We start from the raw sequence: 13,987 nt of genomic DNA, 5'->3' as shown, positions 1-13,987 counted from the left end.
TGCCATTGTCCTTGGCTTCTCATCAGCCCTCATTGTTTGGGTCTCCATCATATTTATAAAGTTACATTTAAAGTCATTTTCTTCTACATCTTTTGGGTTAGGGTGATTAATTCTTCCTGTTGTGTGTCGTCTGTGTTCTGGTGTTACCATGTTGTTTTATATGATGTTGGAAGAATTCTTGCATTGGTGCCTACCCATCTCTTCCTTCAAATGGGGCCATAAGTGTCTTGGCTTTTTGGTCCAATCCTTGCAGTGGCTGTCTCAGGTCCATTCAGTATAAGAATGTGCTCTTAGGTCCACTCAGTATTGGCACAAGCTGTGTTTCATAGGGTTTCACGGAGCTCACAGGTGATGTTGGGTTGGGGGCGAGGTAAATTGAGCACTAGCCAGCAAGCTCCAGCAGCTATAAATGCTAAGGGACCTTGGCAGGGGCCTCTGAATTTTCTCACACGTGGAGGTTTTAGGGAGTTGGGGGTCCAGAGCAACAGGGCCACTGCCTACTCACCTCTTATGTCCCCTAAAAATGGGTGTAGGATGTAGGACATGGTTCCATAAAGCTCTCCAATCCCAGCCCTTCTAAGGAAGAGATAGGCAGATCTCTGTGAGTTCGAGGCCAGCCTGGTCTACAAGAACTAGTTCCAGGACAGGCTCCAAAAGCTACAGAGAAACCCTGTCTTGAAAAACCAAAAAGAAAAAAAAAAACCTGCAAAGAAACTCTCTCTCACAAAAAACAAAATTAAATATAATTAAATGAATGAATAAATAAATTGGATTAACCCAGTAACATTTATAATTAAATGTCTCTTAACAGCTGTTGCTCCTTCCTCATCAGTCACACAATGTAAAGACAACACAATAACATACAGTATTACGATGTTTTGTGTATTTTCCATTCTACATGGAAGCTAAACTGTGGCAGGTTGGATCTGGGAGTCCCAGTTTTTCTCCTGAACCCGTGTTGCTAGATTTGTGTGCAGCTCCTAGAAAGCTGGAATTCCAATTGCAACTGTGACCTGGTCTGGTGGCTATGAAGCCTCAGCAAATGGCATTTTCATGAATTTGTACTCCAAAAGTTGAGTGCCAAATGAATCATAATTAATAAAAGCTCAGTGTCAAAAATAGTGTTCCAGCCTAAAGATCAAAAAAGGAAATCAGCCAGCCATGTCTCTTACTTTGACCTCAGTCTGAAATCATGATCCTACCTCCCAGAATCTCAGAATGAGACTGTGTGTTGAGAGCTGTTTCCTCCCATTTTATATTCTCTCTACGGCTGATATTAATTGTGTTTAAATGTATTCACAGCCTGGTTTCTACGGCAACTAGAATGGCTAGTGAGACTGAAGTTGTACATCATTATGGCTACTAGGGTTAAAGGTATATGTTACTATAACGTATTCTGTAAGGGTTATTAGTGAGACTATTTTATTCTCAGATCTTCAGGCAGTCATTATTTATTAAAATGCAATTGAAATACCACTACACATATATAATTATATGTGTGAGCTCACATGCACACAACATGAGTTCACTTTGTTGTTTTGTGCATATTATGTCCAGAATGACTATTCTGCTGTGCACAAAATGAGAGAGGTCCCTAATAGAGGCTAATTCTTCCCTAGAAATCAATAGTTTCCTGTAGTTATTTGACTCACATTGGGAACCCACAAAACTTTATCTTACCATGTTAGATGTTCATTAATATTTCTATTGCTTCAGTCTTTGTTTATAGAGCCATTTCAATGAGAGACGGTTTACATATGTGTAATTTTGTCTCTTTAAGAGAAAAGCCACGCCCATTCCCTTCCTACTTGCAACTTCAGCACTCTCTTTTTGTACCTCTCTCGAAGAGGCAGCTTCTGCCTCTCTTCTCACTTATCTGCTTTCCCGCTTCTCTGTCTCTCTCTCTTCTCCTCTCTTTATATATCTCTCTATCTCTGTCTCTCTCTGTCTCTGTCTCTCTCTTTTCCCCTTTTTCCTACCGCTCTATAACCCACCTAATAAATGTCCAACTTTACTCTACTTGTTGGGCCTATTTGTCTCTCTTGCCTGCCGTCTATTTGTTTGTCGCCGCCAGGGACCAGCCACCTTTCCTGCCATGTGGTCTCTGTTATTGGCTGCTTTCGGGTCTCCAGCAGTCCTGGAGAATCGCAGCATCTGTATCTCCCACCCACTGCCTGCCCACACCACTCACCAGGGACCAACCAGTCGCCACATGGCCGGAGACCTGTCACCTTGGTTTGTGTACCTTCCACGTATTCTTGACCCCATAGTAAGCTGCTGGGGACCGGCAGCAAATCCATAACAATATGACTTCTGGATATTTTACTTCTTAAAATATTTTTGTCCCTCTTCTATGATGATCTCTAAACAAAGTAACTGTGATTTAGAGGCATCTGTTGCATCTAGGATCCCTTGATGTCTGCAATGTATTGGTGCTGTCGTTTTCTTTGACTGTCTCCATTTGCTCTAAAGAGAAGATCCTTGAATAAACAATGATAGCTACTCATATCTGTGTATATACAGATAAGATTTAGAACATTGTAAGGAAATACGCTGGTATTTATACTTTTCTAGTTTCTTTATTCTACATGCACACCTAAGGATTGTTACTTAGAACCTGCTGATAAGTGAAAACTTTACCATTTTTCTTTTTGGGTCTGTTACATCACTCAATATAAGAAGTGGTTAGAATATAAGGGATATTAACCAAAGCTGTATATTTCACAGACATAGATCACTTTACCATAAATAGAGAAAACACAAAGCAATCACATTAACATCTAGAAAATGACAAGGATAGTCATTATACCTATTCCTTTTTTTATAGCACTAACTGGAGGAATAATGGAAGAAATTAAAGGTATATAAAATGGAACAGAAGTTAAACTACCCTTATATGAGAACATATTCTATATATTGTAGTCCCAAAATTCTTTAAGAAATATTCTAAAGTTATTCTCACTATGGAAAATGACAGGAGACAAAATAAAATGACAAATATCAGTAGTATTTTTATATTTCAGTAACAAATATAATGCAAAGGAGACTGAATGCATTTGTATTTATAATAGCATCAAAATAATAAAATATCTTGATCCAAACCAAATTAAGCGAGTGAAAAATCTCTAAAATTAAATCTTTAAAGAAAACAAAAAGCCCTAGAAACTAGAAAAATATGCTATGTTTATAGTTAATATTGAGATAATTGGCATTCAAACAAAAACAATTTACAGACTTAATGCACTACCCACATGCAGGAGAAAGAAATTAGATCCATACCTATCATCATGCATAAAGATTAAATCAAAGTATAACCAAAATCTAAATTTGAAACCTGAGACACTAAAACTGTTGTAAAAAAAACAGAGGTAGTACCCTATATAAGTCTAAAAAAGGAATTTTTGAATTGGGCATCATTAGCCAAGAAACTAAGGTCTGTGACAGAGGACTAGGATGTCAATGTCTGAATATTTAAGGAAATAATCAAGTGAGGACTCAGCCCAGTGAATAGGACAAAATCTTTGGCTTCTATACATCTAACAGTGCATTAATATACAAAATATTCAAAAAGTCCAAAAAAGTCTAGAAAACAGATGACTCAATTAAAAATGGAGTAGCAATTTAAACAGAAAATTTACAATATACAAATTTAAAATGCCTGACAAATCACTTAGAAAGTGTCCATCATTCTTAGCAATCAATGAAATACAAATTACAGTGGCTTTGAGATTTCAGTTCAGTTATATGGTTCAAGATGAATGAAACAATAGCCAACAAATCCTGATGTGGTTACAACAAAAGGAACCAACTGTACCTGTTGCAGGAAATGCAAAATTAATGCAACCATCTTGAAAATTATTATGGAGAATTCTCAAAACTCAAAAAGTAAACCTGACATATAATTAAACTATATACATCTTGGCATATTCAACAGACTTAAAGTCCCACTCAGCAAATACATGTTCAAAATCATTCTCTGTGGCAATATGCACAACAGCTAGGAAATAAAAATATCCTAAAATTCCTTTTCTAAATGCATACGTAATGAAAATGATGTACACATACCTTGTGAAAAAAATTTTACATGTAAAGAAAAATGAAACAGATAAATGTAGAAAAAATATATTGAGTGTGGAAAGAGTGGTAAAGGCAATAAAAAATTGGTGATATGAAGTGAGATATTTTTCTATGTAAGGATTACATAAATGTATTTAAGTGTAAAATACTTATAAGCAGTTTATGAACCTCCATTCACAACTAATAGTATCTTGAGATATCTGTAGAACAGGATTTTACAAACTGTGACCTGTGCATTTGTACCAGTAATGGTTTTCTCACTCACTACATAGGAGTTTAGCATCTGTACACTGTTATAGAGAGAACTGCTTTGATTTAATAGCTTATTAATTGTGCATCGTATTTTATGCCTTAGTAGATAAAATAGCACTATTGGTATTCTTAGTTTTTTTTAATATAATTCAGAAGTGAAGTTAATGGAATGATCTTTATTACATAGTTTCCCTTTAAAATCTACTTTAAAAATTTAATTTAGAAATTTTCTCTTACTGTTGTAAGGATAAGCGGGTTGTGCCCTACCACCCAGCTCCTGGTCTCCCATCTAGCTTAGCCCCAAAATAACCACACAGAAATTATATTAATTAAATTACTGCCTGGCCTATTGTCTCTAGCCTCTTATTGGCTAACTCTCACATCTTGATTTAACCCATTTCTAATAATCTGTATTTCCACTTGACTGTGGCTTACTGCCATGAGTCTAACCAGCACCTACTTTGGGCAGGAGAATGATGGCATCTGCCACAATGCCCTTCTTCCCAGAATTCTGTTCTGTCTACTCCACCTATCTAACTTCTGCCCTATCAACTAGGTCAAGGCAGTTTCTTTAATAACCAATGAAAGCAACACAAATGCAGAAGGGTCTTCTATACCATCTTACCAATGATATTTCAATAAAAGAAATGTGGGCCATGGAAGCAAATTTTACTTAGCATAATTTAAATAAAAGTAGTGATAAGAACTACCATGTGCTTCCAACATATCTGGCAATAGCTCTTATGCCTAATAGTAGTAGTCATTCTGGTGATGAAGAATCTTTGCAACCAATTAGCTTTAAGAGTTAGGAATAAGCTAGGGTGTTTCCCTCACTCTATGTGGTTCCCTTGCAGAACAAATGAGTTTGGATTTCTCATTCCTCTTCCTTGAGTAGTCACCATATAATAAATAAAAATACAATTGTTTTATCTTTCAGCTAACTTTGTTATTTTCCAAATCAAGCTAACTTCTACAGTCAATGCAAAATCATTTGGCTTGTGTCTCCAGAGGCTCTAGTCTTTAGTCAGCTGCCTTCAGGTTCCATGCCACTAGCAGCATTCTTTCACATTTTCTCATTAAATGCCTCAGAGATGCTCCAAGTCCTTAGGCAACTTGGCTACCCATGACTCTGACTGGCTTCTGGGCCCAGTTTTTCTGATTCTTGCAGAAGCTCAGGGGGGAATATGACTGATGAGGACAGGTGATCAATACACACACACACACACACACACACACACACACACACACACACACACATGAATATATAGAAATGGTTTTGGAGTTGGACAATGACTTTGTCCTCTAAATTGAAGTGTGTTGTTAAAAGGAACATTCAGAGTTTCTGTCTCATGTCAGGAGCTATCTGGCCATCTGTTATGGGACAGGAAGAAGACTTTTGTAAAAATTTTACTTTCTACATGTCTATTTTGTCTATATCCTATTTTATTGGATATATGTCAATATGAATATTGTTTAAGTTTCCCACAATAAACAATGTAGTTTCCTACAGAAATTTTTCCTGCAGTAATCTTTGAAGTTTCCAGGAAGAATACAGGGCCATAAAGCAACAACTCCACTTGGTTGGGATGACATTGTGATGCTGATAGTGCTATTATGAGACAAGTTTTTGGGTAGCAGTTGCTGAAATGGTGTATTGGATATTGATACAAGTAAAAATTTTATTTTTTTTATTTCTGTTTACAATATTTGTTTACCTATGCAAAGTTATTCTGTCAGCTTGTATACATGCATGTTTCTACTTTTGTTTAAAATATTTTGTATATTGATACAACTTTTATGATATATTTTAACATTGTATTATATAATATTCTTAACTCTGATCAAGATACTTATACAGTGTTTACATTTTGAAGTCATTGCTCTCATTTGTGTACAGTTGTTTACAGATTATTTCATATTCTGGCATAAATTCTTAGTCTTTAAGTTATAAAGGTATTAAATATTATATGTCAAAAGTTGTTCATATTTGTTTTACATATAGTCAGATTAATTAGGTACTTTAGATACATAGAGATTGTATTCTGCCTAGATAGGTAACCTTCAACCACTTCAATGATCTGTAGAAATGGTATTTAAATAACTTAGGGTTCTGTTGACATGAGACATGATTGCTCCTGACAGTACTACTCTATTCCTGTGTGAATGTTGAGCACCGAAGACATTCCACTGAGATTTTTTTTTTCTTGGTTCAATTGGCCTTTGGGTAAGAAACTCCCCATGTCTCAACCACTAATAAAGTACGTGGTATCTGGACTAGATAAGCAGGACACAAGCAAAAGGACTGCCAAACCTTGCCAAGACAGGGTAAGACAATTCTGAAAAAAAAAAAAAAAATCTCTAACAATGATCTCTCACTTACTAGGCCTTATCCAAAGTTGGTTGCTTCAACATTACAAATGAGATTGTGGGTGATTTCTCAGGTAGCCAATTGTAGAAGGAGCAGCAGGCCGCTTCCCACCTACCAGCTCCCAGCCACTGGCTAGCTTTACCCAAAATAATTACATGGAAACTGTATTCTTTTAAACACTGCTTGGCCCATTAGCTCCAGCCTCTTATTGACTAATCCTCACATCTTGACTAGCCCATTTCTATTCATGAGTGTAGCACCATGAGGTGGTGGCTTACCAGGAAGGATCTTAACCTGTGTCCATCTTGGAGAGGAGAGCTATAGTGTTTGCCTCATTGCCTTCTTCCCAGCATTCTGTTCTGTTTACTCTGCCTACCTAATTTCCTATCCTATCAAAGGGCCAAAGCAGTTTCTTTATTAACCAATGAAAGTAACACATAGACAGATGACCCTACTCCATGAGTCAGTTGTCTCTGTCATTTACCTCTTGCTTTAGAATCTGATTGATTGCACTTCCTGCCTAATCAAGTAATATTATCTCCCTTCTCAGGCCTTTGATGGGTTTGTAGATTAGATCATAGTAGTTACCATCTTTTTATGATTTAGCCAAAACTATTTCTGTTGCAAGACTTAGACTCTTCGGAATAAAATGTCTATTAAAACATTTATCATATATTTCTTTCTTAATTTTGTTTATGTTGGTTATAATTTTATACCTGATATCTGTTTCTATTGTACATAGCTTTGTATTGAATTTAGATTGCTCTTATTTAGACAAAAGAGAAGTGTGGTGAGGAATCTTTGCCAACCAATTTTAAAATTTGAGACCAATTCAGGCTTTCTGGGACCCAGAGAAAAACAGCACAGCACAGGTACCCTTTATGTGGTTCCTTGCAACACAGCTGTGCTTGGACTTCTGGTATTTGTTTTGTGACTTTTCCCCTTATAATAAATAAAAACTTAGTTGTTTTATCTTTTAGCTTTTCTGGTTATTTCCTGAATCCAGGTAACTTTTACAGATTGCCAGCTCATTCATGTCTCTAAGACTTTTATCAAAACCACAGAACAGTCTTGTTCTTCTAATAATTGTCCTCCTGACTGAGTTGCCTGAGGCCTGTGTTCTACATGCATGGGAGAAAGAACTATTTCAGTGTTATTCCTGTTCCCTTCACTGATATGGAACACATAACACACATGCTAGTCCCAGAGGCAATTAAATATAAGCAATTATAAACTGATATGTGGCTTCTGACTTTAGAAAATAGACTCACTGCTCTAAATTTGATAGTCAGTAGCCTGTCTCACCACAATAATTAAATTTTTGTTCCTCAGTAGCACTCAGTGTTGAAGCAGCTCTTCTCCGGTAAGAATAATATATTTTTGCACCAGATAGCTTGGTAGCATTGAGAGTTAGATATTGGGTTCTCACATCTTCCATAATCTAGGGCCTGCAATCTTTCTTCCTTAGTGTCAAACTTAGGGTTTCAATTGTTGTGAAGAGCCATCATATCCATGACAACACTTATAAAGCAAAACATTTAATTGTGATGAGCAACTTACAGTTCAGAGATTTAGTATATTGTAGTTTTATAGCTATGACAGGGAGCATGGCAGCTGGGAGCATTGCTGTATCCATGTAGACATGGTACTGAAGAGAGAACTAAGGGCTCATATATCAGGACTCACAGACAGTATGCAGTGGTCTGTCTCACTGGGAGCAGCTTGACCATATATGGGACCTCAAAGCCTGCCTCCACAGAAACACACTTGCACCAAGATGTCCACCCCTATTCCAGCAATGTCACACCTCCTAATAGCACTACTTCCTTTGGAGAACATTTTCTTTCAAACCTCCACACTTGGTTTATCAAAGTCTTCCTACACCTGCAGTACTGGCTTTCTTATTTTTCTCATGCAACACTGTCATTTCCTGTTTTTGCTCATATTGTTCTCTGTTGATTCTTCTGTTGACTTCTTTATGGGATCTGTCATTCATTCTATCATCAATATGATATTTATTACTCCTCTGACACTATTATAGTGGCTGCTACCACCTCTACAGATATTATCAGCTCAGCTCACTCTGTTTCTTATAAAAATAACTGCCAATCAATGTGATTTGACAAAAAAAAATCAAAGCATAATAAGAGAGGGAGCAGAACACTCAACAGATGCCTTAATAAAATTGTAGTGGTAGAAGGCAATAAAGAGAGTGCCTTCAAAATTATATCTAAAGTTGAACTAACCATCTAGCTTTCTAGCTGTTATGTTTTAAATATTTTTACTTATTGTGAAAGAAAGTAAAAGATACAAGAGTAAGAAGTAGAAAAATATCGAGAGTTGAGGCAGTGTACAGAAAAACATGTCTAATTAAATAAAGTATAAAATAAAATATATCTAAAATGGCATGCTATAAATATAAAAGGTTAATTGCATTATTGTTTGCCAATACATGAAATAATTAATTAGAGAAAGAAAAATAACTTTAATGGGGAAATTTTTGTTTAACTTTATTTGTTAGGAGACAATTAATTTCTTTCCAAAGCAGTTAATATTCTTAAGTAGAAATAATTAAAAATAAATATATGAAAGGTATTATAAAGTAATTCTATTTTTTCTTATTCTGATAGTGTTTACTCTTTTAATGTCATTTCTTTCTAATCTTGATATTTCACTTTTTTACTTTAAATTTAAAACATGTGTAACACTCCCTCAATTCCCGATCACAAATGCTAAAGCCCAAAGAAAGATCCTGTTTTACTTATCAATCCACCTCCCAAAATAAAATAATTATTTGAAAATTCTATGATACTCTGTGGAAACACAAAGATAATATAAAATTTCATAAACAATAGCTGAGTGGAAAATAGAAATATCTCACTAGATGAGCAAGCAGCATGTGTTGAAATTCAAGTTCAAAGTTCAAAAATTCAAAATAAAATACTCCCAGAAACCTTGCTATATATATATTCAAATGCCATTATTCACGTAGGGAGATCAGGACACTGACTTGTTATTAGCAAGGGTCATGATTCAGTCATCTTACAAAGATATTATGGTTTTTATTTCTCCATGTTCTCTTTTTCTTAATAAGATGAAATGAGGTTTTTGGAGAAAATTTCAAAATTTTTGCAAGCATTTTAGAAACATTAGAGTTTGTATGTCTACTCACCATGTCCAGGACTGGAAATACTGTCTCACATTCTGTGAAAAGTCTAATTCTAACTAATTTTACTGACAGCTCATTTTCCTGACATTTGTTTAAACTTCCCCAAAAAATTAATTTGCAGATGCCTAACTACAGTCAAGGAAAACCTCTCATGTGCAGTCAAACTACTGCATATTCTAGTTGGCTTTTCCTTCAAACTTGTGCTGCAACCTTTTGTACATCATCTGAATTGGAATCAGAACACTAATTAGAATCTACTACTCAAGTGAGTTATCAGGCTCCAGAATTTAGAGTTTTGTTTCACTGCAGAGAAGAAATAGACTCTTCCTTACTCTTTATCTGTGGCTTGTAAACCACCTTCTCTGAAATTTATATTTTACCTTTATAAAAAGTATATAAAGATTTGTTCTCTGTTACTGGAAAGTATTGACAGGATAAATATGATATATTAGAATGCTTCCTATTGGGCACTGTCCTGCAAAAGTGTAATATCTCCACTGCAGTATTACTAACAGATAAGGGTGTATGTCAAGTCATTGAACACATGATCATTTATGTTAATACTATAATCAAAACAACAAATTGTCACTCCAACATAGTCAACTAAATCCACTTAAAACTGGAGACTGAAAAGGAATTCTAGACATATAAAAACAGAGTTTAGCATATATTCTTGGTAGCCACAATTTTTTTTTTATAGATGGGCTTGCAACAAGCAAGGCAGCATGGGGCATAGTAAAAACTGTGCAGCTTCTTTTAAAAAATAGTGGCTTTCTTATTCACCAGCAAAACTGGCTCAAACTTTTTCAGGAGGTCTGGCTACAGAACATTACAGTGAGGTCTGTGAGCAGACCGCTACAACTTGCTTAATGGTAACATAGACCTGCTGTGGGCCTGAAAATGGAACTCATGCTAAACAGACCTCAACTTTACTATGTTGGACTGGGCAAAGCAAGCAGGCAGGTTTGTATTTCCTCTAGTAATGCCACTGCCTATGTTCATAAGAAGGGTTTAGCATTTTAAGAAGCACTTCTAGTCAGAAAAGGATTACAGATATGCAATAGAAACAAAATCAGATGGAAAAGACCTCTACATGGGTTAGTGTTGGATAAATGTACATAGTCCTGGGAGAGAGAAGAAAAAGAGTATAGAGAGTTATAAAAATATATGAGTTTAAAAAAACACAGTTTTTAAAGAGTTTAAATGTTGTATAATAAATAATTTGGCCAAGTCATGAGAGGAAAGTAACTACAACTATCTAGTTTTCAACTACATCAAAGGTCTGAGAAGGGAAATAAAATTACTTGAGTAAGCAGGAAGTGCAATCAAACTATTTTATATGCAACAAATGGCAGAGACAACTGGCTAACTGAGCAATCACCCAAAGTCTTATTTGCAATGTTGAAGCAACTAATTTTGGCTAAGGCATATAGTAACTTACAGACCATTTTCAGAAGCAGAATTTTTTTCAAAACTGTCTTATCCTGTCTTGGCAAGTTTTGAGAGGCCTGCATATCCATTCGCAGATATCATGTACCTTGTCAGTGGTTGAGGCATGGGCAGTTCCTTGCCCAAAGGCCAGTTTTGCCAAGAAGAAAACAAACTCCAAGTGAAGTGTCTTCAGTGCTCAACATTCTCTTGAGAATAGATCAGTGCTGCCTGGAACAATTGTGTCTCACATCAGCAGAACCCTAAGTTATTTAAATACCATATTTTCAGCTCTTTCAAGTGACTGAAGATTACGTATATAGCAAAATATAATCTGAATGTGTCTAAAGACCCTGAATAGTCTAACTGTAAATATGACAAACATAGATGACTATTGATTTATAATTCTTAATACCTATATAGTTTAATGACTAAGACTTCATATTAGAATACTATACAATAAAAAATGTGCAACAAATGGGGACAATGATCTAATCTAAACAATGTATAAGTACCTTGATCAGAGGTAGCAATGTACATTGCAATATAACAAATATATCCTAAAATTGTAAGAATATACAAAAATGTTTTAAGCAGAGGTAGAAGCATGCATGCATACAATATGCCAAAATGACTTTTTCTGGTTATACAAATATGGTGGATGAAAATAGGAACATATTCAGTATGGTTTAAGTTTGTATCAATATATAAGAATCTATACCAATGTAAGTTGCCTATAAATAATAGCTCACTAGTATTCACTCTATTACTCACTATTATTATTAGTGTGAATAAGCTCACACTAATCTATTATCCCATCAAATTTTCCATTTTTTAACAGATTGCTGAGCCTACAAAATTTTCCCCAACCCCTATACCAATTATAATCAACCACTAAATGATGACCCTAACCCTAAGACAAACGTTGTTTGGAACAGGGACATTGTCTTCTAGAATTATTTCCAGCTGTCATGGGAGCTATATTCTTTCTATGGGATCCTGTGAAAATAAAAATGATGGTTAAATTCCAAGATCACTGTCTGGAATAATTGCAAATAATCTCAGAGTATTTGGTAGGGTTTTTCTGAGGTTCCTATTTGCAGTTCTGGCCAGAACTTTGTAAAAAAATGCAACATTTCAGCTAACCAAGTTGGAATCATCTTGAACAACTAGTATCCATAAAACAAGTCTTATACTAGCACTATCAGAATCATGAAATCATATTAACAAGTTGGAGTTGTTGTTGTGGGGTGCCATTTTTTCTGGAAATTTCAAGATTATTGCAAGAAAATTCATGGGTCATTGTAGAAAACTTAAACATTATTTATATAAACATATACGTACATATATATGCAATGAAAGGTACAATAGAGACAAAAATAGATATGAAGAAAAGTAAAAATTTTTCTTCTTTATTTTGTTCCATACCATGGCTCCTGACATGAGACAGAAACTTTGATTTTTTATTTTAACAACATGCATGGATATAGAAAGGAACAGAGCCACTGTCCAACTCCAAAGTCTATTCTCTCTCTCTTCTATCTATCTATCTATGTATCTATCTATCTATGTATCTATCTATCCATCCATCCATCATCTATCTATCTATCTATCTATCTATCTATCTATCTATCTATCTATCTATCTATCTATCATCTATCTATCTATACCTAATCCAGCAACCGGAAGAGAGCAGATGCATGCTCTACATGAGCTTATACAGTATAAGGGGCCACGTTCCAGTGGGTGAGTAAACACTGGCTGTAAGACTTCATACAGCACCTCTCCCTTTTGTTTAAATAAGAGAGTTCTAAGCCTAATGCAAAATTATGTACAATAAAAACAAATATATTCAATAATTATCCCATCCTAACTAGTTTAAGTCTTGTATAAATAAATAATTTTCCAAGTCATGAGAGTAAAGTAACTACAACTATCTAGTCTTTAACCCCGTCAAAGATCCAAGAAGGGAAATAATATTACTTGAGTAAGCAGGAAGTATAATCAAGCAACTTGCAAAATGTGCAACAAATGGCAGAGACAACTGACTACCTGGGCAATCACCCAAAATCTCATTTGCAATATTGAAGCAACCAACTTTGGTTAAGGCCTACAGTAGCTAACAGACCATTTTCAGAGGCAGGAAATTTTTCAAAACTGTTTTATCTTGTCTTTGCAAGATTTGAGAGTCCTGCTTATTCATTTCCAGATACTATGTATTTGTCAGTGGTTGAGGCATGGGCATTTCTTTGCCCAAAAGCCAGTTTTGTCAAGAAGAAAACAGGCTTTAAGTGGAGTGTCTTCAGTGCTCAGCATTCTCTTGTAAATAGATCAGTGCTGCCAGAAGCAATTGTGTCTCACTTCAACAGAACCCTAAGTTATTTAAATGTCATATTTTACAGCTCTTTGAAGTGGTGGAAGATTAATTATCAATGCAGAATACAATCTCTATGTATCAAAAGAACCTGATTAGTCAAACTTTAAGTATGACAAACATAGATGACTATTAATCTATAGTTCTTAATACCTACATAACTTAAAGACTAAGACTTCGTATTAGAATTTTATACAATAAACAAATATGCAACAATTGAGGATAATGACCTCAGACTGAAAACAATTCATAAATATTCTGATCAAAAGTAGAAATGTACACTGCAGTATGAAAAATATATATCAATATATAAAAATGT

This window comes from Alexandromys fortis, unplaced genomic scaffold (assembly GCF_014885135.2).
Source record: "Alexandromys fortis isolate MF-2015 unplaced genomic scaffold, M_Fortis_MF-2015_v1.1 scaffold_337, whole genome shotgun sequence".
NCBI lineage: Eukaryota > Metazoa > Chordata > Mammalia > Rodentia > Cricetidae > Alexandromys > Alexandromys fortis.
Note: the sequence above shows the minus strand (reverse complement) of the source record.